The 27334-nt window shown below is 46.6% G+C and overlaps 1 protein-coding gene across 1 annotated transcript in view; it reads left to right on the top strand.

The window, feature by feature from the left end:
* The window catches only part of CSMD2 (CUB and Sushi multiple domains 2), a 786100-nt gene that overhangs the window by 170262 nt on the left and 588504 nt on the right, over positions 1-27334 (top strand). The gene's annotated exons all lie outside the window — the stretch shown is intronic.

The raw sequence follows: 27334 nt of genomic DNA, 5'->3' as shown, positions 1-27334 counted from the left end.
TCCCTGAGTTGTCATTCAAGCCTGACTTCACAGTCACAGAGTGCACCCTCTGCCCCATCCATCCACCTCCCAAAGGGGAACAGAACGAAGGAGGGGGAAGAAATATTCAATTTTGTGTCACTTCTGAAAAAGCACCTCAGTGGGCCTTTGTTACCAATGGAGGGACAGTAATGTCATCTCTGCCTCAGGACCACAGCACCTTGAAACGGGCTGAGACAGACACATCTGTGAGAGACAAACAGATGAAAATGGAACTCCCTGTTGTTCCTGTACCAGGAAAGACAGGTGAGAAGCCAGCTTCCGGACAATATGCTTTCACAGCTTTTGGAGGTGGAAGCGGGGTCGAAGGTGATCGTGCCACGGCGCACAGATGGAAATTGGGGTCCTGAGATGGCAGTGGAACCCAGCGCTTTGGCAAAATGGGCCCTTCCTGCTTTTATGCCATCCCATAATTAGACCTGCTGATTCTCCTCTTCCAGCCTCAGTCTCTCAGACAATTTACTCATTCTGAAAGAGTTCCCCAATTCCAGGGCATTATGCAGACATCTCAAAATTGGGCTAATGGAAGCTATTTGATAATATATATACTGAATATGCAATTTGCACCACTTGGGCCGCTGCGGGCCAGAACGGCAGGCCTGCCCAGGCCTCCTCGGGGGTGGAGGTGGTGAATGTCCATTTCCTCTGCCCGGGATGGACAGCGCGTGCTTCCTGGGTGAACCTGCTCCATTTCCAGTGGCTCTGCCTTGGGAGTTGGAGAACACTGGCTTTAATCAGCACTGTGGAGTAGCAAATTAATACATAGAGATGTGGCATTTGAGACGAATTGGGCAGCACTTCTCAATAAATGGGGAATCAGGGTGAATTTCATATCACATTCTCAATAATCCAACAAACAGTTCGTCATGCATAGTGATATTTCCCCCTTTGGGGGAAGAGTATTAACATAGCTTTAAGATGAAATTACACCAAACTCTAGTTCCCAACCCTCCTCAGGTCACAGTGTCAGAAGACAATGATGAGGGCAGAAGGAACATTTTTAGGCAGCTGGATTGCCTTCGGGTGAGCTGGATGTCACTTTATTTCTCTGTCCCTGTTTGTCCATCTGTCCATCCATTCGTCCCTCCATCTATCCACCCATCCATCCATCCATCCATCCACCTATCCATTCATGCATTCAACAAATATTTGTTGAACATCTACTCTGTGCCAGGTCCCATGGTAGACCTAGAGGGTACAAGGATGAATAAGAAGTGGCCCCTAGTTTCAAGGAGCTCTGAGACCTGAAAAATTGGGAAGGAATGGGTAAGAGCACAGGTATGGGAGTCAGAAAGACCTGGGTTCAAACTGAGGCTCCCGTGTGTACTAGCTGCAGGACCTTGGGTAAATCTTCCAACCTCTTTGGGCTAGTTTTTCAGCAAAACAGAAACCATAATGCCCACTTCAGTGAGTTGCAATGAGACTTAAAAGAGTTAATACATGGAAAATGCCTGGCACAGAGTAGGTAATCAATAAATATCAATTCTTCTACCTTATGGAGAATGGGGCCATTGATGACTCAATGGTAGAATTGTCACCTTCCATGCAAGAGACCCTGGTTTGATTCTTGGCCAGTGTATCTCATGCTCAGCCACCACCTGTCTGTCTGTTGAGACTTGCGTGTTGTTGTGATGCTGAACGGGTTTCAGCAGAGCTTCCAGACTAAGATGGACTGGGAAGAAAGCCCTGGTGATCGATTTCTGAAAATCAGCCAGTGAAAACCTTACGGATCACAATTGTCCAATCCTTGATTGATCATGAGGATGGGACAGGACTGAGCAGCATTTCATTTTGTTGTGCCTGGGGTTGCCATGAGCCGGGGGCAACTCAAAAGCAGCTAACAACATCAACAACAATCACATGGAGAAGATTGCCCTCATGCCTGTCCGGGTCTCTGCAGCTCAAGGCCCAGCTCTGCCGTGTACCCCCTGTGTGACCCTGAGCAAGGTACCGAACCTCTCCATTGCCTTCTCTGTAAAAGAGGGTAACTCTCTCTTCCTTTAAAGGTGGTCGTGAGCATTAGTGGTAAGGCATTGAAAGCACCAAGCACAGCATTTGGCACATAGTAGATGTCCAGTAAAAAGTAGCTATTATAACAGGGCATGGTATGTTTTGTGGGAGTGAAAACAAACAAAAACCTTTCTCTTGCCAAAACCTTTGGCCAAGCCTTATGGCTCTCCAAGGGCAAGAACCGTCACCAACTTTTTGGTTCTTCTGCCACCATGACACGTTAGTTGGGGGCCTGCACATAGTAGAACCAAACCAAACCCATTGACATCCAGTCAATTCCAACTCATAGCAACCCTATAAGACAGAGTAGAACTGCCCCATAGGGTTTCCAAGGAACAGCTGGCAGATTCGAACTGCTGACCTTTTGGTTAGCAGCCAAGCCATAATGGCTGTGCTTGCCTCTCCTGACCTGGATCCATCTGAGGGGACACAGCCCTGTGAGCATATGGCTTAGTGAATGGGGTGCAGGCTGGATGTTAGCCTGGCCACCCTTTTTTTAGTACCAGCCTACCTGGGGGTCCTTTTTTAAGTGCCCAAACTGAATAACTACCTGGCAGTCCTGCTTCTGAGCCTTCCTTTTGTAGGCTCTAGTTGCTGGAAACCCTGGTGGTGTAGTGGTTAAGTGCTACAGCTGCTAACCAAAGGGTCAGCTGTTCGAATCCGCCAGGCGCTCCTTGGATACTCTATGGGGCAGTTTTACTCTGTCCTGTAGGGTCACTATGAGTTGGAATCGACTCGATGGCACTGGGTCTGGGTTAGTTGCTGGTTGCCCAGCAAGACATCCAGAGAATCATTAGCTGCATGGATCATAAAGATCTCAGAGAGCTCTCACTTAAATTGTTCTAATTGCTTTCAGAATGGAGTCCAAACTCTACCTGGCCATCAAAATGCTGAGCGTCAGCCCACCACCACCTGCCTCCCCTCGACTTCAGACACACTGGACTCTATTAGGTCGTCAGATACCCCATACTCTGTCTCCTCTCTTATCCTTCAGGCAGGCTGAGTCCCCTTTCTCCTGAACCTTCCCTCCTCACCCTGCTCCACCTCTGCCACCCTTCTTCCCCCAGCTATTTATCCTTCCAGTCTCTGCTTAAACTACATCAGGGAGGCCACCCTTGGTGTGCAACACGGCCATCATATCCTCCCTTAGCTTCCCGTACTTCTCTCATCACTTGCACCCCTCGTGGTTCCTTGTCGGCCTTCCTCACGCCCGTATGTGCTTCCTGACAGCCAGAATAAGCAGTAAAGCACCAAGGCTATGAGCTGATGGTCTGGAGGAAGAGTTGACTCCCAACTCACCCAGCTAGTAGCCAGCCATGTGACATTGAGCGAGTCACTTAACCTTCTCTGACCTCACCCTCCTATGAATAAGGACAATAATAATAATAATTCCCACTTCTTGGGATTGTTGCTGGAAAGAAACGAGCTGATGCATGTCATTTGTTCCTAACAGTGCCTGGCATGGAAATAATAAATACTCAAAAATATACATTGTGAACAATTATGATCACTCTTCACAGCTGTGCCTAGTCCAGGGTCTGACATATAGTAGATGCTCAATAAATATTGATTAAATAAGTGAGTGAATAAGTGATCATCTCACCCAATGTAAAAGACCCAGACAAGGAAAGTGATTTGCTCAAAAAACCTGGTACCATATTTCACTGAATCTAAGATGCCCTCAATTGTAAGCAGCAGCTATTTTATGTGCCACTGAGAAAGAAAAAAGTGGTGCCAGTTAAACTATGACATGCCATCCATTGTAAACACAACCCAATTTCAGAGAGATTAAATATGAAAAAGTGCACCCAAGAACCTATGAAATATGGTAACTGCTTAATTGCTTTTGATCAACCCCTCAGCCTCAGTTTGGCATGGCCTCATCATTCCGACCCCTCTCTGACACGGCGCTCTCTGACAGTCCTGACCTCCTCCTTTTCAGCATTCAGGTGGAGGCTCTCTGCCTGTGGGATCACCTCTTAATTTATTCTCTCCTCTCCAAGTCTCATTACTTCTCAATTTTCTGCGTTGAACTCTATTTAACACCTATTAGCACAGGTCTTCAGCTGATAAATGCCCCTTTCACAGGAGGCAGCAGGATGCCCCACTCTTGACCCTCCTTCCCATATCTATACCCAAGGCGGCCGGGCCCATAGACCCACGCATGGCTCGCTCAGGACCAATGCCAACTCTCCCCAGCCCCTCCAGCACTGGGCTCTGTGGTCGCTTCTGTAGAGCTCCATAGCTCCAAGGAACACTGTTAGTTATCTAGTGCTGCTATAACAAAAGCACCACAAAGAGTGGCTTTAGTGAACAGAAATTTATTTTCTCATGGTTTGGGAGGCTAGAAGTATGACTTCAGGGCACTGGCTCGTCCTAGGGGAAGACTCTCTCTGTTTACTCTGGGGAAAGTCCTTGTCTTTTCTAGGTTCTCTTCCTTAATTGGAAACCGTGGTGGTATAGTGGTTAAGTGCTACTGCTGCTAACCAAAAGGTCAGCAGTTGGAATCCACCAGGCGCTCCTTGAAAACTCTATGGGGCAGTTCTACTCCGTCCTCTAGGGTCCTGTGAGTTGGAATCCATTTGATGGCAGTGGGTTTGGTTTCTTTTTTTTTTGGCTTCCTTGGTTCCTTGGTGATTTCCATGTGGCATCGGTCATTCTTCATTTTTGCTTGCTCCCCTCTGTGCCTAGTCTGCTCTTTGTGTACCTCAAAAGTGATTAGTTGAAGACACACTGTACTGATAAGGCCTCATTAATATCACAGAGAAAACCCTATTCCCAAATGAGATTACATCCATTTAGGATTTAGGATTTACAACACGTATTTTTTTGGAGGATACACTTTAATCAATAACAGATCCTAAATGTGATTTCTCCTGTTTGGATGGAAGGTGGGCCAGCCAGCCTTCAACCACTGCCCTGGTAGTGACTGTAGCTGGACATACCCATGTTCCTCCTGAGGACCTAGGTCAGGTGACCCCATCAGAGCCCCCACCCCTGACCAGCCCTGGCTCCCCGGTTTAGGGGATGCATGCCCTTCTGTCACCTCTTCCTTATCTTCCAACCCATGAGCCAAGCACTAGTGGGGAGAGGGTGCCTCCAAAGAGAAGGATCAAATTAAATATTCCAACCCACCTCTTCCCATTAATTGATAATTTGGGGGTGATTAGCCACTGTTTCAGATTATTCTTTCCAGCCCTTCCTTCATTAGTGTGGATAATTGAGGGTTGAACCCATTGACATTTCACTTTAACAGCAGGAGAGAAAAGCATTTACTCAGCGCGTTCCAAACCAACCAAACCTACTGCTCTCGATTCCGACTCATAGCCACCCTGTAGGACAGAGGAGAACTGTCCCATAGGGTTTTCAAGGCTGTAAATCTTTACAGAAGCAGACTGCCACATCTTTCTCCCATGGAGTGGCTGGTGGGTTGAAACCACCCACCTTTTGGTTAGCAGCCAAGTGCTTAACCACTGCACCGCCAGGGCTCTTTGCTCACTGCATTAGGTGGGAGATTCTGACTTGAGACTTGGCAGTAGATAGATTATATCTCTGTCCTTTCCCTTTCAGTCTCATTGAAAAACAGGTTTTTCACAGGTCTTGGACCCTCATACAAGCTGGCAAGATCCATAAGCCCAGGGCCCCTGAGATGAAGAAATCAATGAAACCAGTGGTCACCAGGCACCTTCTACACACCCAGCAATACAATGGATTTTGCAGACACCGCCACATCACCACCTCTGAGCAAGGCCTTGTTGTTACTGTTGTTAGCTGCTATCTAGTCAGCTATCAACTCATGGCGACCCCACGTACAATGGAACGAAATGCTGCCCAGTTCTGCACCATTCCCATCACTGGCTGTGGATTGGACCGTTGTGAGCCATAGGAATTTCACTGACTGATTTTCAGAAGTCGATCACAGGACCTTCTTCCTAGTCTGTTTTAGTCTATAAGGTGTGCAGAAACTTGTTCAGCATCATAGCAACAGGCAAGCTCCCACTGACAGATGGGTGGTGGCTGTGGTCGAGGTACATTAGTTGGGAATGGAACCTGGGTCTCCTGCATGGCAGACAAGAATGCTACCACTGAACCACCATTGCTCTCTGAGCAGGGCCTTAGGGTCTCCATTTTACAGATGAGGAAACTGAGGCTCAGGGAGGTTAGTTACCTTGCCTGAGGTTACACAGTAAGCAGGGGTCATCCACAGTTTGGAAATCAGTCTGGTTCCAAAGATCACGCACTCTCCACAATGTGCTGCCTCTCAAAATAAGTCCACACAATTTTCCATTCCTGCCCCTTCCACCCCTCCCAACCCTCCTGCTGGCCGCAGGAGGGGCAGGCAAGCCAGCAGCATGGAGCCTGCAGTCTCCAGTGCTGGCCTTGGGAAGACAGCATTGCAGCTCCTGTCTTGTGGATGATTGCTTTCTTTTCTTGCTCTGCAACCCTTCGTTCCTCTGCTCCTCCCTCAAGGCCTTTATTCAGCCATATTTTAAGAGAAAAACAGACTGGGCTTGGTAATGCATTAAATTACCAGGAGTTAGTCTTGTGAAGTGGAGGAGGCAGAAGAGTGGCAAGCCAAGCACGTTTCAGCCTCAGGGCCTTCATACCTTCTGTTCCTTCTGCCTGCATCACTCTCCCCCAATGGCCCCGTAGTTTTCTGCTTCACCCAGGTCTCTGCTCAGATATCAGCTTATCAGAAAGGCCTTTCCTGACCACACTATATAACATAGCACCCCCTCATCACTCCCTGTCACCCTGACATGTGATACAATTTTTTTATTTGCTTATTGTCTGGCTCCCCCACCAGAATATGAGCTTCCTGGGGTCAAGGGTTTTGTCTTTTTTGTGTTGTTGTTGTTGTTCTTTGCTGAATTCTCAGCAATTAGAACAGGTCCTGTCACGTGGTAAACCAGTTGCCTTCAAGTCAGTTTTGACTCATGGTGACCCCATGTGTGTCAGAGAACTGTGCTCCTTAAGGTTTTCAATGGCTGTATCTTCTGGAAGTAGATTGCCAGGCCTTTCTTCTGAGTAGCCTCTGGGTGAATTCAAACCTCTAACCTTTCAGTAATTACCCAAGTGCTTAACCACACACACCACCCATGAACTCACATGGTATGTGCTTAATAAATATTTATTGAATAAATGAAAGAATAAAATCCAAGCCCAGAAGAAAGGAAGAGCAGAGGTATTAGAGCAACTGTCAGAAATACCACAGGTGGAAGTGTAGCTTGCTTGTGGGAAGGGGGATTGGCAGGAGCTGAGCTGGAGGGAGGCTGAGGGGCCAGCAAAAATGCAAGACGTTGGAGGCCACCAGAATGAGACACGACTCTATGCTCAGAGTGGGGCCATCACTGAAGGGCTTTGGGCAGGGAAGTGACACTGTGAGACTTGTGCTTTACAGAGGGCGAGCAGAACAGGGCAGACCAGAGGTCAGGGACCAGTTGCTGGCTGGGGCTGTCGTCCAGCATGGAACATGCCTGGACCCTCCCCAGTGCTGGGGGGGTGCCACAACAAGGGGAGACCAGCTGTGGGGCTCCTGCCACTGCCCCCACATTCCCTGGGTGCGTGGATATCTAAGCTGCTGGCACAGAATGAGTGCCCTCTGTCTGGAGCAGCATGGCTTTCACAGTCACTTTAAGAAGAATATTTATAATATTCTTGTTTATTCTACCGACATCATGGTGTGACTGTAACTGATCGAACAAGCTCACCTTAAGAGTCCCGATGAGTAGATGAATGTTCAGGTGCTGGGGTCTCTAGCTGTAAGTGATATGGATGAAGTCCTAGAGATCACACTTGGAAATTTTGCAGAGGATTCAGAACAGGGAGGAAAAGCAAATGCATTGGAAGGTGACGATTATAAGGATGATAATGAAAGCTAGCATTTCTTGAGCTCAGACCAAGTGCCAGGAACTCTTCTAAGTGCCCTAGATGTATTAACATTTAATCCTAACAGTAACCCTCTGAGGTAGGCACTATTATTATCCCCATTTTACAGATAAGGCACAGAGAGTTTGAGTAACTTGCCTTGAGGTCAAACAGCAACTAAGAAGTTGAATGTGGTTTGAACCCAGGCAGTTTGTGCAGTTCCACTTCAGCCTACAAAAATGATTTCACACGGCTCGGACTATTTGATCAAAATAAAGTATCCCACTATAAAAGAAAGCAATGTCAAGGTTTGTATTTAAGTTGGAAGAATCTTACAAAGGAAGACAATGCACTAATCTGACTGTATTGAAATGTAAAGTTCTGTACAATAAAAGCCATTTAAAATTAAAAGAAAAGCAACTGACTGTGGAATAACGTTACACCAAATATGGCAGCAAAGGGTTAATCTCTGTATTCTATAATGAGCTCAGGGCCTGGGTGGCACAAGCAGTTTGCTTACCTAAAGGTTAGAAGTTGAAACCCACCGAGTGGCTCCACAGAAGAAAGGCCTGGCAAACTGCTTCCATAAAGATTGTTGTTGTTGTTGTTAGATGCCATCTAGTTGATTTTGACCCATTATGACACTATATGACAGAGTAGTACTGCCCCATAGGATTTTCTTGACTGTAATCTTTAGGGAAGCAGACAGATCACCAGGTCTTTCTCCTGTGGAGCTGCTGGGTGGGCTCGAATTGCCAACCTTTCAGTTAACAGCTGAGAGCTTAACTGTTTGCATCACCAGAGCCAAAAAGACTCTATGGAGCAGTTCTGTTCTGTAACACATGGGGTCGCCAGGACTTAGAATTGACTCGATGGTAATGGGTTTGGTTTTTTTGGTTTTTATAATGAGCTCTTACAAAGTGGTAAGAAAGATAACCAGGAATTCACACCAGAGGAAATAGATTCAGCAAATAAGTACACAGGAAAACTATTTGGTCTTGCTAGTTATCAAAGTAATGTAAATTAAAAGAATGCAGCAGCATTTTATCCCTATTAAATTAGCCCAAGGAGCCTTAAGAGGACAATAGACAGGGCTGAAGTGGTTGCAGAGAACCAGACCCACTCACACATTGCTGGTGGTGCCGTGAATTAGTCCTTTGGGAATCTTATTTGACAACATATATCAAGAGTCATAAAATGCTCATGTCATTTGACCCAGTAATTCCCCTCCTGGGAATATATCCTATGGAAATAATTCAACAGAGGAAGAAAGTTATATGCATGAAAGTGTGGATTTCAGCATTATTTATAATGATGAAAAATTGGAAACTGTAAAAATGTCCAACAATTGGGGAATGGCTAGGAAAATTATGGTATATCTACCTAATGGATTTATGCAGCCATTTAAAATTATAATAGCATTATGTAGTAATGCAGAAAGATGTTTATGATATTATTTCCAGTGATAAAAGCAAGATGCAAAATTGTTTTCCCATATTTGTTATAACTGTGTAAAGTAGGTCTTACATGGACAGGAACTAGATGGAACTAAAAAGGAAATGATTAATATGGAGGGCAGTGAGGTTGTGGGTGATTTTTCAAGTTTCTCTTTATGGCTGCTTTAGTGTTGTTCGTGTGATAAACAGCAAATGGGAGAAAATGTCTGGCAATGAAGTTCTGGCTTATGTGAGAACTACCTAGACGTTTGAACTGGCTCTGAATTCATCGTGAGCCGAATGTCACATGGCTCTATTAATGAAAGTATAGATTCCAGATCTGGGGAGGTGGAGACGTTCAGAGAAAGGAAACCCACATAATGAAATATTGATCAGCAAGGTGTTCTGAAGGAGCGTGAACTTTATCTCCAGCATAAGACCCACACAGGCTAGGTATTTGAGAGAAATGAATGACAGAAATAATGATCACCCAGGGAACAGTTGAGGGATCATTGTTGAAGTGACCTGAGGGTTTATTAGTAAAAGACAGAATAAAGACTTATTAAGGGTTGCTCCAGAAAACAGAATAACGTTCAATGACTAGATAGTTCAAGGAAGGCCAGTTTCAGCTGAGAATAAAGAAGAAATTTCACATACCTTTAATTATTCTAAGTTAGAGTAGATTGCCCTGTGAGGTAATGAGTTCCCCATCTTATGAGGCGATCAGGAAAAGCTTTGATTGATCGAGCTCTGCCAGGAATGCTGTTTACATATTTCTCAAACTGGTATATGCACTAGATGTTGTCAAATTTACGATTCCATTGATTGTATTTTACATGTTCCTCTACCAGAAGAGGCAGGTTAGGCATGGGCTTCCGGACAAATTGTGCTTTATTTTACGCCATTATTTTATGCAGCACTAAGAAAGAAAAAAATGCTGCTCATTAAACTATGACACACCCGGGATTGTAAAACTCATCCCAATTCCTGAGCTGTTGAAATGTGGAAAAAACAAAAAAATCAGTGAAATACTATATAGCCTTGGGGGATACATGGTATATTGGAAGTGCCCAAGTTTGCAGGCTAAATGTGGGCAAGGAGGAAGAGCACGCACTAGCTGAGCTGAACTTTGCGTTCCTCACCACCTCAGTGTCAGCAGCCCCTCTGCCCCACCTGCCGGGATGGGAGTTCGGCACACCTGAAGAACTGACCTGAAGCCCCTGTGGCTGAAGCAAAGCATCTTCCAGTTTTGCTGGGGCTGACAATGTTAAGCAACTGTAAAAGCCATATCCATAAAAAAAACCTGTGCCGTTGAGTCGATTCCGACTCATAGTGATCCTATAGGACAGAGTAGAACTGCCCTGTACAGTTTCCAAGGAGCACCTGGCGGGTTTGAACTGCCAACCTTTTGGTTAGCAGCCATAGCTCTTAACTACTACGCCACCAGCGTTTCCGTATATCTATATCTGTAAAACCCAAAACCTACTGCTGTTGAGTCTATTCCAACTCATAGTGACCCCATAGAGTTTCCAAGGCTGTAATCTTTATAGGGCCGCTAGGAGTCAGAATCGACTCGATGGCATTGGGTTTGGGTTTGGTTTTTGGAATCTTTATGGAAGCAGTGTACCACATCTTTCTCCTGTGGAGCTGCTGGTGGTTTCAAATCGCTGACTTTTTCGTTAGCAGTTGATTGCTACTGGGCCACCAGGGCTCATATAGAGTGAAATGGAAATGGACATTTTGAAAATGACAGAGCAGAAACTTCAGAGATGTGTCCTGCTGGTGGCTGGCCACTCTATCTTGAGCCCCTGGACCTGTGGTGCCTGCACACACGTTCCTTTCCTGTTGAGGATTTCTTTGGGGTGAAAAGCTTGCAGAACTGGATAGGGGGTTGCCCTAGATGCTTTCTAAAATCCTTGACAAATTTGAGTCGTTAATTCAATGGCTCTGTGATTCTGTAAGTAACAACTTTAAATCAACAACTCTCCATCCATTAGTTCAATTGACTTTGATTTCAAAGCATCTCCTAATCTCTAGTATTGGCCTAGACCCCCCCTACGAAGCCCTGTTAACACTGAGACTGCAGGGATACAGACCTTCAGTTCCCAGCAGCCAACCTATCCCACGTTCCCAGCATCCTCAGGAACAGCTGCAGCCCTTTGTGAGTCAGAAAACGGCTAAGGGCCTGAAAAGGTATAGCAGTCTCACCTGGGGTGTCAGCCTTCCCCAGGCACAGGTGAGCCCGAACCCAGTGCCCACAGTGCCCCTCCCCCTGCCTTTCATCTGAAGCTGAAGCCTCCCCAACCCCTCCTGGAGGCAGGGGGAGAGCAGGAAGCAGCTGGGACAGGGGAACAAGCTTGCATTTTGGAACAAAATAATTCTAGGGTTATTCTGCCAGTTACTGTGTGTTACCTGGGGCAAGCTCTATAATATCTCTGAGCCTCAGTTTTCTTAACAGTAAAATGGGGTTGTTGCATGGGCACAGTGAGATAACAACAGTACCTACCCACGGCCATGCCCCCTGAGGTTGAATTTGCTTCTTTGTCCAAGATCCCTCTGTGCCTTGGGACCACATTAGATTCTTAAAGCTTTCCTGTCCATCTCAGATGGAGGGTGAGGTGCAGGAAGCTTCCCTTTCTTTCCTGGGAAGCATATCTGGAAGGCTGTGGTCTAAGCAGCTCCACCCTTCACAAGCCACAGAGAATTCTGTTTCCTGTGCTGCAAGCCCAGCTGCCTTGGAGAACAGCAGGAACCTTGCTGAGAGGCAGCACATGGACAGGTTGTCTCCTGACTGAAGCTTCTTGGGACACAAAGTGTTTTTCTTGGTTTCTAACTGTCCAGCCAAGCACAAACAGGAGAAAATGTCTCAAACACCAAAAAAAAAAAAAAAAAAACCATTGCCCTCAAGTCAATTCCGACTCACTGACCCTGTAGGATAGAGTAGAACTGCCCCATAGGATTTCCAAGGAGTGCCTGGTGGATTCGAACTGCCAACTTTTTGGTTAGCAGCCAAACTCTTAACCGCTAAGCCACCAGGGTTTCCAAACACTGCAAAGGTTATGAAAACCTACCTTTCTTATAAATCCATCCACCCAGCCAGTCGTTCGTCCGTCCGTCCATCCATCCATCCATCCATCCATCCATCCATCCATCCATCCATCCATCCATCCATCCATCCATCCATCCATCCATCCATCCATCCATCCATCCATCCATCAGCATGCTTGAATACCTACTCTGAACAGAGCCTGGGAAAATACAGATGGGAAACAGCCAGTCCTTGCTCTTGGACAATCATGGTCTAGTTGGGGAATACAGACATGACATCAGACAACTGCGGTGAGCCATGATAATGACTGGATGGATGAGGATGTGGGGCACAGTGGCCACTTGCTTAGGTCCCAAGAGAAGAGCTCATTAGCTGAAATTTGGATTCCACACCATCATCTACCAGGGTATCCCCAGGCTTGGAGTCATCAGCATCTCCCAGCCCTATTTCCTGGGTGGAAGTTTGACACATAGGAAGAACTGAGGTGAGACCAGTGTAGCTGGAGCAGAGCGAGCTAGGGGGGAGTGGAAGAGGTGATGAAGTCAGAGAGAGAAGAAGGGACCATGTCATGCATGGCCTTTAGAATATGGGAAGGACTTGTGCTCTTATTCTGAGTGAGCTGGGGGCCACTGAAGGGTTCTGAGCAGAGGATGACCTGATTTGACTTACCTTTCAACAGCTGCTGTGTTGAGAAGATACAGACACATGGAGGGCAGTGGGGGACAAAGGAGACTGGCCAGTAGTCTACTGCAGAGATGCAGGCGAGAGACAAGGGGGACTTACACAGGGGCACTAGGAGTGGAGAGGGTGAGAAATCGCATACTCCAGATAGATTTTGAAGCTGGAGTTGACAGAATTGGCTGGCAGGTTGGATGTGGAATATTAGAGACAAGTCAAGGGTGACTCCAGGGTTTGGCTGGAGCAACCAGAAGCATAGAGTTGCCACTGAGGTGGGGAAACCTGTAAGTGGATCAGGCTTTGGGGTGCAGAGATGGGAAGCTCAGTTTGGACCATTAGGTATGAGATGCCTTTTAACATCCAGGAAGAACTATTGGATGGACAGTTAGCTGGAGAGGGCCGAATCATCAGAGCATTACCACCATGTAGATAGTATTTAAAGCCACACGGTGAGACGAGCTGACCTCAAGAAGGAGTAGAGATAGAAAAGGGAAATTCTCTTTTCTCCCAAAACCCACACTGCCTCATGGTATTCAGAGAGGGCCCATTACCCTTTTTTTTCCCCCAGGTACACATCTGGGGAACAGTCATGTTTGTTTCCCAGTTCTTGCAAGTGGCTCTTTCCTAGATCTTGCAAGTGGCTGGAGCCTCAGCTTCTTCTAGAGGCCCAGGAAAAGCAGGTCAGCCTCCATAGAGCTGGGGATCAAGGTCAGTACTGGCCCTGGCAAAGGAGAGCTGGTGCCTGCGTGCGCACTTGACTCGGGAGGCATGGATGCCCAGACCCCCAGTGGGAGCTGAGTAAATGTTGGTTCAGCAGTGAGATGCAGAGTCCCTGAAGCCTGGTCCTGAGAGAAGCAAGAGCAGGTTGTGTTGCAGAGAAGTCACCCCTCTGAGCAGAGAAAGGCAGGTGGTGTTTGTGTGGGTGTGTTGGGAGCTAGTGGCAACACAGACAAAGGATTGCTTGCAGCACAGGGAGCAGAAGCTCGTCTCTGCCGGCGGGCACCTATTGCCCGGGGAACTATGGATTGAAAAATCTGTAATGGGCATGACAGTGAGTGATAACACTTGAAAGGAAATCCGCGATGTCTGCTTTCAAAGGAACTTGGGACTGACATTCCCAGGAATGCCATCTGCACAAGGCTCCTCTAGCTGTGCCTCTGGAGGTGTCGGTGAACACTTAGCCAGCTTGCTGATGTTAACATGACGAGAACAATTAGTGAATCTGTGCGCTGGGCTTGGCGTTGAGCTTTTTTCTGAAGGTTAATGGTTGGTTAACAGAAGCGAGACCTTGGGGATATGTTGTGGTTGGGGGCACCAGGAAAGCAGTGGTCAGTCTTGTTCACTGCAAAATACAGATAAGTTTGGGGAAAGGCAACCATATCCCCTTACCCCTGAGCCCTGGCAGTTATAAGGAAAGGGGCCAATACTGCACTGACTTCTTTTATGTGGCTTTGTGTTATTGAAGGAGAATCATTCATTCAACCAACAAATATTTGAGTGCCGACTATGTTCCAAGCACTGTTCAAAATTCTGGGCTTAAAGCAGTCAATGAAACAAAAATTCCTGCCCTTATGCAGCTTACATTCTAGTGTATGGAGCAGATAATGTTGCTGTTAGTTGCTGTCCAAGAAGGCTCTGACTCATGGCGACCTTAGTATAACAGAACAAAATATTACCCAGCTCTGTGCCATCTTCATGGTTGTTGGTATGTTTCATTGTGTTGCTAGAAGCATGTAATAGATAAGGCAAATAAGTAAAATATATAATATGTAGATATTGATAAGTGCAAAGCAAACTAAAAAGTAGAGAAGGAAGATAGTTTGGGCCCGAGGAGAGATGACAATTTTAGAGTGAGTAGCTGGGGAAGGCATCCTTGAGAAAGTAATACTTGTGCAAAACCTGAAGGAGGTGAAGGAGTGAGCCACTGTGATATTTGGGGAAAGAGCTTTCCAAACAGCAAGTGCAAAGGCCCTGAGGCACGTTCAGGAAACAACAAGGACTGTAGGGTGGCTGGAGAAGGACGAGTGGAGGCTAGATGAATAGGAAGTAAAGTCAGAAGGCCACAGAGCCAGGTGCTGTAAACCCTGATAGGCCATTCTGTAACAAGAAGAAAACTTTGAACCATTCAGTCCAAATTCTCAATTTTTTTTTTTCAGATAAGGGAACTGAATCCCACCCAGGCAGAGTGGTTTGCTCATTGCTGTTAGCCAACCTGAGTCTAATACTCAGATCCCTTGATATCCAGATTATTCCTTTTCATCCAACTCACTCATAGAACATTTATAGAGCCCCCTAGTGTAAGTGGAAGAGTGTCCCTGCATAGCCCAAATGGTTAAGTTCTCAGCTACTAGCTGAAAGGCTGGGGGTTCAAACCTACCCAGAGACACTTTGGAAGACAGGCCTGGCGATCTGCTTCCAAAAGGTCACAGCATTGAAAACCCTATGGAGCAGTCCTACTCTGCACACATGGGTGGTCATGAATCAGAATCTTCTCCATGGCAACTGACAACAAATCCTAAGTGGAATATAAACAGGACTGGTGAGGGGTTGGGAGACCTGGGGTGGGGAAAGGATGGACTCTCCTGAGAAGATGCTTCATAGGCTCTTCGTTTTTATTTCCCATCCTGATGAAAGCATTGTAATGTTTCTATCACCCCAGAGCAAATGGAAAGGCAAGTTCCTTTGCCCAGTTTACAAAGCTGCTTTCTGGACTTTGGACAGTTCTGACAACCCACCTTTACACATAGAAATTATGAGACGGTCTTACTAGACTAGGGTTAAGCCTCTAGTTGGAACAGAAACCTGTAGTAATTTGGTCATGAAGTTCTAGCATGATGCTAGGTGGTTGGGATTCCCTAGTGAACAAAGGCAGCCTTTACCCGAGCCCTTACGGAGCACCCAGCTGAACTGAGGGACAGGCCGGAGGTCACAGCACAGAATGACCAGGGCTGTGATGGGGTGTCAGGGCTGTGGAAGTGCAGAGGAGGGGTGTCTGAGCTAGGTATAAGGCAGGTGGATTAGGGAAAAACCCCTAGAGGAAGCAGAGGCCTCAGGATGGAAAGGAGATACTGTTGTTGTATGCTGTCAAGTTGATACCGACTCATAGAGATCCTATCACGCAGAGTAGGACTGACCCATAGGGTTTCCAAGGAGCAGTTGGTATTGAAATGGTGCCTTTTTGGGTAGCAGCTATAGCTCTTAACCACCGCACCGCTAGGGCTCCAGGAAAGGAGATCGCCAGGCCTTTAAAAGGCAAAGGGAGATTCATAAACGAATCACCAGAGGGTCAGTGAGGCACACCCTAACAGTTCCCAACCTGGATTCAAGTGCAGCTCCATTGGTTATGATTTTTGTGACCTTGTGTAAGTCATTGAACCTCTCGAAACCTCAGTGTCCTCATTTATAAATGGGGGTAACAATAGAACTCACCTCATACAGTGACTGTGAGGATAAAATGAGAGGATGCAAGAAAAATATTTAGTGCATTACAGATGCTCAATAAAAAAACCAGTTGCCATCGAGTTGATTCTGACTCATGGTACCCCATGTGTGTCATATTAGAACTGTGCTCTAATGGCTGATTGTTTTGTAAGTAAATCATCAGGCCTTTCTTCCAAGGTGCCTCTGAGTGGACTCCAACCTCCTTCCTTTTGGTTAGCAGCCAAGCGTTTTATCCATTGACACCACCCGGAGACTATAAATGCTCAATAGGTGATCTACATTATAATGGTGTGAACAGTGTTCCCTTCTATTGTACATAGGTTCACTGTGAGTCGGAACCCACTTAATGGCACCTTACAACAACAACAACATTATCATTGTAATGATATTATTATAGTATGGCGGAATGTTGGGGATCATAACTCCCAGCCTAGGCTTTGCCTCTGGGAGGTGATGCCACTGTAGTTGAGTCTTAAAGGAGAGTCAACAAACCAAGGGGAGAGTAAAGAGATGGGGGGTCTGGCATCAGGCAGAAGGGGCAGCCTGATCAAAGACTTGGAGGCAAAGACCAGCATGGTAGATATGAAAACTACATGTAGTTCAGAAATAACAGAAGGGGAGGAGAGGGGTAAGATGACCCTGTAAAAATAGACAGGATCTCAAGCGTGGAGGGTCTTCACGAATGCTATGGATCTGAATGTCCTGTAGACATCGGGGCCCCATTAAATGGCTCTTAGCAGCAAGGAAGCAGCGTGGTCAGACTTTTAGAAACATCACCCTAGCTGCCAAGGGGAGGATGAATTGCAAAGACTCAAAATGGGATGCTGGGGACCCACTTAGGAAAGCATCAAGTTGGTCCGGGTGAGTGATGATGGGGCCTGGAGTAGGGTAAAGGCAGTGAGGATGGAGAGGGAAGGCTGAAGCTGAGTCACACAGGAGTGAGATCAGCGGGACTTGAGATTTTATTAAATATTTGGGGGTGGGGGGTGAAGGGGCAGTTAAAAAAAAAAAAAGAAAAAGGAATGTCTGTCCAGAGTGACTTCCAGGAGGCCAGGCAGTTTTAGAAAAGAAACTGCTGAGCCTACTGTTCAACGTGCTGAATGTGATGGGCCTGGGGGCCATCCAGGGAGTGAGATCTTTGAGCCTGGAGTTGGGAGTCTTCACTCCTAATGAATTTAGGAGTGGAGTTAAGAGCTTACATGTGGTAGTTAGCACCACAGAGGGTGTCTTAGTTTCCTAATGCTGCTGCAACAGAAATGCCACAAGTGGGTGGCTTTAAAGAACAGAAACTTATTTTCTCACAGTTTAGGAGGCTAGAGATCTGAATTTGGGGTGTGGCTGTAGGGGAAGGTTCATCTTTGCCTATTTCAGCTTCTAGTAGCAAGCAGCCCTTGGAGTTCCAGGGCTTGTGGATGCAACTGCCTCCATTGTCCTTATCGGACAGTGCCTGTCTTCCCCCTGCATCTGCTAGCGTGTGTCTGTGCCTCTGCTGCGCTTTACAGAACTCAGAAGTGATTAGGTTTAGGGTCCACTCTATGCTGGCTGACGTCAACTGATTACATTATATTAGATTGCATTATGTCAAGTGATTACATTACGTTACGTCCACAAGTATGTTGTTCTTAGGTGCTGTCAAGTCGATTTCGACTCATGGTGACCCCACGTGACAGAGCAGAACTACTCCACAGGGTTTTCTAGGCTGTAATCTTTGTAGAAGTAGATCAGCAGGTCTTTTCTCCTTTGGAGCTGCTGAGCAGGTTTAAACTACCAAACTTTCAGTTAGCAACCGAGTGCTTAATCGTTCCTCCATAGTATAGGGGGTAGGATTCCAACACCTATTTTGAGGGGATGCAATTTAATCCATAACAGAAGTATAAAGGATCATCTAGGGAGAGGCAATTACGGCGGGGAGTGCAGTGGGCAGAGCAGGGAGCCTTGGGAGACCCTCAGGGTAGGCAGAGGAGGAGGCTGACAGCAAGGAACCATCACAGGGACCCTGAGAGAGCTGCGGAGGAAGGAGCACAGATATCAAGGGGTTAAAGAGTCTCCAGGAGAAGGGGGTGATCAACAGTGGTAAATGCAGCCTGAAGGTCTGGAAGATCAAAACTACACAATGTCCACTGGATTTGGCTATTGTCTGGATGCTGCCTGAGGGTGAGCAGTTAGCCTTGGAACCCCCCACCCCACCCCAGTACAGGGGGCTGAGCCCTGAACAGGAAGCCAGGAAGCAGGGAAGGGTATCTAGACACCTCTTCTGAGACATCTGTACAGTAAAGGGAGACCTGGTGTCAAATGAGGTTCTGGATTTGTTCGGTTCCATTTTCACTGTGGAAACCCTGGTGGCATGGTGGTTAAATGCTTTGGCTGCTAACCAAAATGTCGGCAGTTTGAATCCACCAGGTGCTCCTTGGAAACTCTCTGGGGCAGGGCAGTTCTCATCTGTCCTATAGAGTCAGAATGGACTCAGTGGCAATGGGTTTGGTTTTTACTGTAGGAGAGTGGAGGGAGGGTTTAAACCATGAGGGGAAAAGAGAGAAAGGATGACAAAGCCCCAGAGAGAGGGATTGGCTTTGAGAAGGAGGAAGAAGCCCTTATTCTCTTCCTCTTGGCTAAGAATTGTTAAGAATGGGGGTGGATGCTGATAGTTTTCTTGGTGTGGCATGTTTGTGTTGGCAGGTGGGTGGGGTGGGCAGAGAAAGCTGAAGGAACTCATACCCACATATGCTCAGTAACAGGCAGATGGGAGAAGGTAGGGAAGACTTCAAATCTCCATTCAGCAAATATTTATTGTGCACCCACTGTAGGCAAGGCACTTGAGAAGCACTGTAGATACTGGTGTGAGCAACACAGACTCTGTCCTTCTGGAGCTTACAGTCCCATGGGGGGATAGACATTAAACAAATACCGCACAAATAAATATGAATAAACACATTAATGAATAAATGAACATAATAATAAACAAGCCTTTTAAGATCTCTCTTTTATTCCTCTTAAATTTCAACTTTCTTAGAAGCTGCCCATCTGTGTGTGGTCCGTTGAGAAAGGTTGTTTGAACCTGCACCTGTTTTTCTGCTTTGCCCCGTCTTGAACAGAACATGGCCAATGACAGAGCCCTGTGCAGACCACTAGAGACTCCCGGCAGGTGATCTGTTTTATGTTTTTAGTACCCAGGGCTAGTTTAGTATCCAGGGCTAGCATTTCTCCATCTCACCTTGCAGAAACTTCTGGCCACCTGCAGTGCTCCAGATGACAGGAGGCAACATGACACAGCTGAAAGAACATGGGATAGGGCGTCAGAAACCCTGGATTAAAGTCCCAGCCAGGCTCCTCAATCAGGGAATGATTTTGAATGAAACATTTAATCTTTCAGGACCTCTGTTTCCCCCTTTCAAAACCAATAAACCAGTTGCCATTGAGTTGATTCCGGCTCATGGTGACCCCACGTGTGTGAGAGTAGAACTGTGCTCCATAGGTTTTTCAATGGTTGATTTTGGGGAAGTAAATCCAAAGCACCTCTACGTGAACTCAAACCTCCACCTTTTGGTTAGCAGCTGAAAGCCTTAACAGTTTGCACTACCCAGGGACCCTCCTCTGTAAACCAAAAAACCAGACCTATTGCCATTGAGTCAATTCTGACTCATAGTGACCCTGTAGGACAGGGTGGAACTGCCCCGTAGGGTTTCCAAGGAGCGCCTGGTGGATTTGAACTGCCAACCTTTTGGTTAGCAGCCATAACCCTTAACCATAAGCTATAGCCCTTAACCATAAGCCATAACACCACCAGAGCTCCCCTCCTCTGTGAAGATGGGGTTAATCCGAATACCTGCCTGTGCCTTCTTCACTTGGTACTTGGGAAGGTTAAATGAGGGAACGTGTAGGAAGATGGGTGGTAAACTTCAAGTGCTGAGCACAGCTGTGGTTTTTGTTTCTCACCTGTGCCCACTTGGAGCCGCAGCCACTGGCTGATGAGTGCAGAGAACTGCCGGCGAGTTTCAGAGTCCTGATTTGGCTCTGCACGCTTCGTAAGGCATGATCATTTACTGGCTTAAGTGAGATCTCCAGGATTTTTCAAAGAGTCAAACAATTTATACTCAAACTGCAGCTTGACAGCCAGACTTTGATATGCTCATCTTTTTTTCAAGATCCTGTATCTTGCTCTTACAGATTATAAAAGTCTTACACATTCATGGGAGAAAAATGTGGAAATGTACAAAAGCACAAAGATGAACATTACAATTAACTATAATCTGACCATCTAGATATGATCACAATTAACATGTTGGTATTTATCTTTCCAGATAGATATGTGTTTATGTGTGCATAAAACTGAAATTATATGTATATACACTACTATAATTATTGAACCTTTCCCCCATATTTAAAATTTAGATTGTTTCCACTTCTTAACTCTGATAGATAATGCTGCAATGAAAAATTTCTATATATAAATCATTGGGTACATCTGATTATTTTCTTAAAATAAATCCATAAGGGCATGGCTGTTTGAAGATGTTTGCTGTGTGGTTTCAAATTGCTTTCCAGAAAGATTTATGCTCTTACCAGCAGTGTATATCCATTTCCTTACACCCTCACCAGTGCTGAATATTAACATTTTTAAACAGTGGTTCACCAGTTTGATGGGTAAAAGAGGGTTCACCCACAGAAGTCAGAGGAGTCCCATCTTGAGGGGTTGCCTGTATCACAGCAGGTGCAGAAATCTCCCAGCAGAGCTCCTCTTTCTCAGAAGCCTGTTGTTCCCTGGCCCCGTCCTGCCTGCCCCTCTTTCATTGGTACTGAGCATGCTCCCTGCCAGAGCGGGGCACTCCTAAGAAGCTGAGGTCAGGCCTGCCCAGGTGTTATGGATTGAATTGGGTTCCCATAAAAAAGTTCATTGAAATCCTACTCCCCAACCCTTCGGTACCTGTGAATGTGACCTTGTTAGGAAATAGGATCTTTGAAGATGTGTCAGTTAAGTTAACCCAAGGCCATACTGCAGTAGGTGGGGCCTAATCGTATGTGAGTGGTGTCCTTATCAATGAGCAGAAAAGGCACAGACAGGGAGGATGGCCATGTGATGATGGAGGGAGAGACTGGAGTGATGCATCTGCAAGCCAAGGAATGCCAAGGGTTGCCAGCAACACCAGAAGCTAGCTCAGGCAAGAAGCAGCCTCTCCTTAGAGCCTTCAGAGAGAGCATGGCCCTGCCAACATCTTGATTTCCGTCTCCTAGTCTCTAAAACTATGAGAGAATAAATTTCTGTTGTTTTAAGCCACCCAGTTTATGGTACGATGTACAACCAAAAACTCAAAAACCCACTGCTTTCGAATCGATTCCAACTCATAGTGACCCTATAGGACAGAATAGAACTGCCCCATAGGGTTTCCAAGGCTATAAATCTTTACGGAAGCAAACCGCCACATCTTTCTGCCTCAGAGTGGCTGGTAGGTTCAAACCGTTGACCTTTTGGTTAGCAGTCGATTGCTTTAACCACTGCGCCACCAGGGCTCACTCTTTGTAGGACAGCCCTAGGAAATAAAGACAATAGGTAGCGATGCTCAGGGGCATCCGAGTTCTGAAAAGAAAGAGAGGGCGAGCGTCAGGCCAAGGCCGGCCAGTCCCACACAGACCACCTTGGACGGACTTTACTGTTGTTGTTGCCTTTGAGTCAGCTCTGACTCCTGGTGACCTCATGTACAACAGAATGAAATGCTGCCCTGTGTCATGCCATCCTCGTGACCGCTGATAGGCTTGAGTCCCTCGTGGTGGCCAGTGTGTATTTTGAGTGCCTTTTGAGTGTACTGAGTGTATTGTACTTGAGTGTATTTTAAGGTAGCTCATCTTCCAGTACCATATCAGACAATATTCTGTTGTGGTCCATAGAGTTTTCACTGACTGATTTTCAGAAGTAGATTGCCAGGCCCTTCTTCCTAGCCTGTCTTAGTCTGGAAGCTCTGCTGAAACATGTCTACCATGGATGGCCCTGCTGGTATTTGAAATAACAGTGGCATAGCATCCAGCATCTTAAAAACATGCAAACCACCACAGTACAACAAACCGACCGACTGGTGGTGGTAACCGATAGATGGGTGGTGGGACCCCTCTTTTGGTCTCATCCATACTCCAGAATGCTCTATTGTCCAAGGATCCTATCTCTTTCCAGACTAGATGCAGATCCTCTAGAGGCAGTGAGCTAGCGTCCTGCCCCTGGGAGAGGACATTTTCATGCCTAAATAGGAGCAACAGAGTGCCCGTGCCTAGAGAGTCTGGCTCGCTGGCTCCCCGGGGGACATGGCATTCTCCTCCTCAGTACTTGCTTACTCCTTGAGTGGTTTCATTTTCCCCCAGGGGTGGCCATGACCCCACTCTGGACTTAATAGAAGAGGGGTCAGAGAGTATGAACTTCCTAAGTCAGTGCCCAATGGGTCATTCATTTATTCACTCGATCGTGCATCATGCTAGATGTTATGGAAAAAATGAAGATGAACAGAACCAGGTCCTTTGGTGCCCTGAAGGAGCTCACAACCAAGTTAAGAGAGGCAAACCTATAAATCAGCAATCAAAATAGTAGGGTGCACAATAAGCCCTGGAGAAGTTTCTTCCTGAGACTCTGAAAGCCCAGGCTGCCCACCTCTCTTTGTCTGTTATTTGCAGTGTAGGATGGTGAACTGGAGTCAGGCAGTGAGAATGGAGTGGGATATGAGTGATTGGTCTGTTGGCAGCACTTGGTTGAAGCTCCTGGAATAACAAGAGCAAGTGTTGGTGAGGTTAGAGGCCATGGAATTCTCTAGGTATGCTGTGCAAGGGCCCCTTCCTAGGAGGTAGGATGTAAACCTCTGAGTTAGAGACCAAGGGATCATGTGAGGCCTGGGCAGATTGCTCCAAAGATGCCCCTAGACTGAAGTTTCCATGGGAAAAGGCACCTCGGCATCTGATTTGGCTGGGAATCAGGATAGGGTTAGTGACAAACCAAGAAGGCTTGCAGTCCTAATGGCCAGGGAACCAGTATGTGCTGATACAAGGATCGGGCAGAGAGGGCAAGTGGGTTTCATCTTGTGTGCCAACATCAGTCAATTGGTTGTGGCTGCCAAGACCCAGTGCTGAGGCCACATGGAGATTCACTGAGAAGAGTGTGGAGATCAATTAGTGATGTCTCCTTTGGGATAGATGAGAAGAATAGAGGGATGTGTGCTCTTTTGTCATCCCTGATCTCAGGCATCGCAAAAGATACTGCTGGATGGCAGTGAGGACAGTGTCATGATGGTCCATATGATTTATGCTTGTGCCTGGGAAGGGGGCTGCATAGACCCCACTAGAAGAGAGATTGCCTGAGCTCAGCATAGAATCAAGGCCCCAGCCTTGGTAACCAGATGCAGATAGGGTTCCAGTCCTAGGGGGCTATAGCACCAGTCAGGGAAACTGAGGCAGGAACCAGTCATATACACTAGGCCAAGCTGTGGGGCATGGGAGCCGTCAGCTTAGTGGATTCCCATGACTCCTGATATTGGGCTTAGGGCCATATGGCTAATTTGAACTTCACCTTCTAATCATAAACATGGCATAGATCAGTCATATATAAGGGAAAGAGAAGGGTTCCGGAGGAGCCTGGTAGCACAGTGGTTAAGTACCTGGCTGCTAACCAAAAGCTCAGTGGTTTGAACCCACCAGCCGCTCCACGGGAGGAAGATGTGGCAGGCTGCTTCTGTAAAGATTTACAGCCTTGGAAACCCTATGGGGAAATTCTACTCTGTCCTATAGGGTCATTATGAGTCAGAATCGACTCAACAGCAAGGATTTGTTTTTGTTTTGGGTTGGAGGTTTAGAAGGATTCCTGGCAAGTGAGATTTTAGGAGCGCTTAAAAGTCCCCCTTTCTCCTCCTACCAAACCCTCTCCTGTATCCTAACTGCTGTCTCTAATTTCAAGTATAAGAGGTGGCCCCATAAAGTGCCCAAGCCAGAAACGAGCACCTGACCTGTCACTGCCCAGGCAGTCGGTCTCTCACCCTCCCTCTGCCTCTTGGCCAAGGCAGAGAGGGTCCCCCTAGCTGAATGTGCTTCAGTCTGGGAAAATCTTTTTCTCTGGGAAGTTTCTCCAACTCCAATCTAATTAGCTTCCCCACTGAGAGATTGCTTTCCCTTGCGGGGACTTGGCTCATGGGTTTCCCATGTCAGTGTGAAGAGCCATTGATGGAAAGTGGTAGGAGACTACACTACTGCGGGCCTCTCCATGTGCACTGTCTTCATTTTGATTGGTGGATGGCCAATAGCAGCAGGACCTGGGCCGTCCAGCCCAGCCTCGCCCAGAAAGGGTTGTGGCAGAGGTAGTGCCTGGGCAGAAGGAAGGAAACCGAGGATTGGTGAGTTCAGAGCCTGACAGGGAACCCTCCATCAGGATGATGTCAAGCTCCCAGATGTAGGAGAGAGTTGGAAATAGTGGAGGTGCATGGACTGAAAACAGCATTTAGCCAGGTTACAGGAATACCTAGACACTAAAAAAAAAAGACTATCCTAAAAAGTTCCCTGGGGAAGCTCCATATCTCCTTGATTCTAAAATATTTCCCTTGCCTTCCTACACCTCACCCAATAGTTTGTTGTTTTTGTTAATTACAGTCGAGTTGGCACTGACTCATGGCGATACCATGTACAACAGAACAAAATGTTGCCTAGCCCTGTGCCATCTTTACAACTGTTGGTATGCTCAAGTTCGTTGTTGCATCCACTCTGTATTTTTGAGTGGCTTCTAACATGCGCCAGTACTATATTGGATAATATTCCGTTGTGGTCCATAGGGTTTTCATGGGCTAATTTTCAGAAGTGGATCACCAGGCCTTTCTTCCTAGTCTGGCTGAACATGGACGCTCTGCCTGAAGCCTGTATACCGTGGGTGCCCTGCTGGTATTTGAAATACTGGTAGCATGGCTTCCAGCATCATAGCAACATGCAAGTCACCACAGTACAACAAACTGATACATGGGTAGTGGACCCAATAGTTTAGCCCTTCTGAAATCGAGGTGAATCTTACAATCAACAAATGCGGTTCATGCTGTTTTTCTTTTTTCCGAAAAAGCTATAATTAAATTGATGGTGCGTGTCATTACTGATGATACGCTTGAATCAAGAAAATACAGTATATGCACAAAGAATGAAAGTGGCAAAGAAACCTTTTATTACTAGATAGAGCTATGACTTCAAATGCTCTCTTGAGCTGGCTGGAATTCAATGAAAATGTCTTTAACTAACCTATTTCTGTGATTCTTTTAGTGGTGTGTGAGAAAGCCAACTCAAAGAAACTTGAACACAAAACGGAGTTTATTGGCTTAGGCTCCAGGGACATCAAAAGAGTAGATGGCTTCAGGAATAGCTGTATCCAGTGCCATTGGGACTTCGTTCATCCTTCACCTGTACTCCATTTCTTCTCTAGCAGGCTGTTTATGTGGCAACAAGATGGTTCCTGAGAGTTCTGGGCTTACATGATCCTAGAGAGAGAGATCCTATTTCTCCCAACATCTGTATATCAGAAGTCATGGAAAAACTGCTATTGGCCATCCATGGGTTATATAATGCCCCTCCAAGGCAAATCACAGTGAGCATGGGGGTTAGGTGCCTTAATGGCCAGTTGCATGTGGCTAGAGGGCAGGAAGGGCATTGTGATTTGATTAACAGTCTGCACAGAACTGTATGGGCTGGAGGCATGGCAGTTCTCCAACGGCCAGAAAAATACCTGGCAGATAAAAACGATAGCTCTTCACTCTTGGGCCAATCAGAAGGGCCTAACTACCCAAAGCTCAACCCGAGACTTCAAGGAATAGACGTGGTAAAAGTTGAGTCTCAGGTTGAGCTTTGGATGGTTAGGCCCTTCAGATTGGCCCAAGAGTGAAGAGCTGTTGTTTTTATCTGCCCAGTATCCTTCTGGCCGTAGGGTCGCTATGAGTCGAAATCGACTCGACGGCAGTGGGTTATTCAAGGAAAGGCCAGCCTGGAATATACTGTCAGAATAACAGAGGACAAGGAGAGAAAGAGGCAGAGTGTGGCACTACTCCAGCGCCTAGAGGGTACAGGAGGGTCCTTCCTAGGTGGAGGCTGCCTCTGGGCACATCCCCACGATGGGTTTGTGGATGTCTGGAGAGAAGGGGCAAAATAGCTGGAGAGACTTAGTAGCCTAGGCTGCGGCAGCAAGGAAAGAAGAGGCAGAGGAGAGACCACATCCTCCTGTGAAGATAAAGTATGGGGATGCTTAGCCCAGTGCCTGGCACCCAGCACCCAATCAATAAATGGTAGCTATTATTATTATTACCCATTAGGGATCATCCCGCAGTGCCTGCAGTCTGGGCACGATGGATGCAGGCTGTGTTTGTGTAATGGGGATTATTTATTAGTCACCTTGTAAAAAGCAATGACAGAAAGGCACAAAACTATGTTACCACAGAGGGATCTTATCTCCTGGAAATCAAAAGCTTCTGTTTTTCCACTAGGAAACAAGAGTACTTGTTCTCAGAGATAAAATCCAATTCTTCTATTAAGACCTCAAGGGGAAGGAGGAGATGTAATTCCCATAGATCTCAGCTAGGCTTTTAGGATAATTCTGCTCTAGTCCCTAAGTACCTGGGGAGTGGGTGGGTGTGGGGGTAGGAATGGGAGTTGGAGAAGGGAGTGGGGAGTGGAGATGAATAGGCCTCCAGGGAGCTCACTTAGTCTTTTGCTCCAACTTTTCTACCATTAAAGTCCCTGGGTGGTACAAAAGGTTAAGGACTCGGCTAATAACCAAAAGGTTGGAGGTTCAAATCCACCCAGGGGTGCCTCAGAAGAAAGACCTGGC

The sequence above is a fragment of the Elephas maximus genome, chromosome 3 (assembly GCF_024166365.1).
Source record: "Elephas maximus indicus isolate mEleMax1 chromosome 3, mEleMax1 primary haplotype, whole genome shotgun sequence".
Taxonomy (NCBI): domain Eukaryota; kingdom Metazoa; phylum Chordata; class Mammalia; order Proboscidea; family Elephantidae; genus Elephas; species Elephas maximus.
This window is presented reverse-complemented; position numbering and strand designations above follow the sequence as displayed.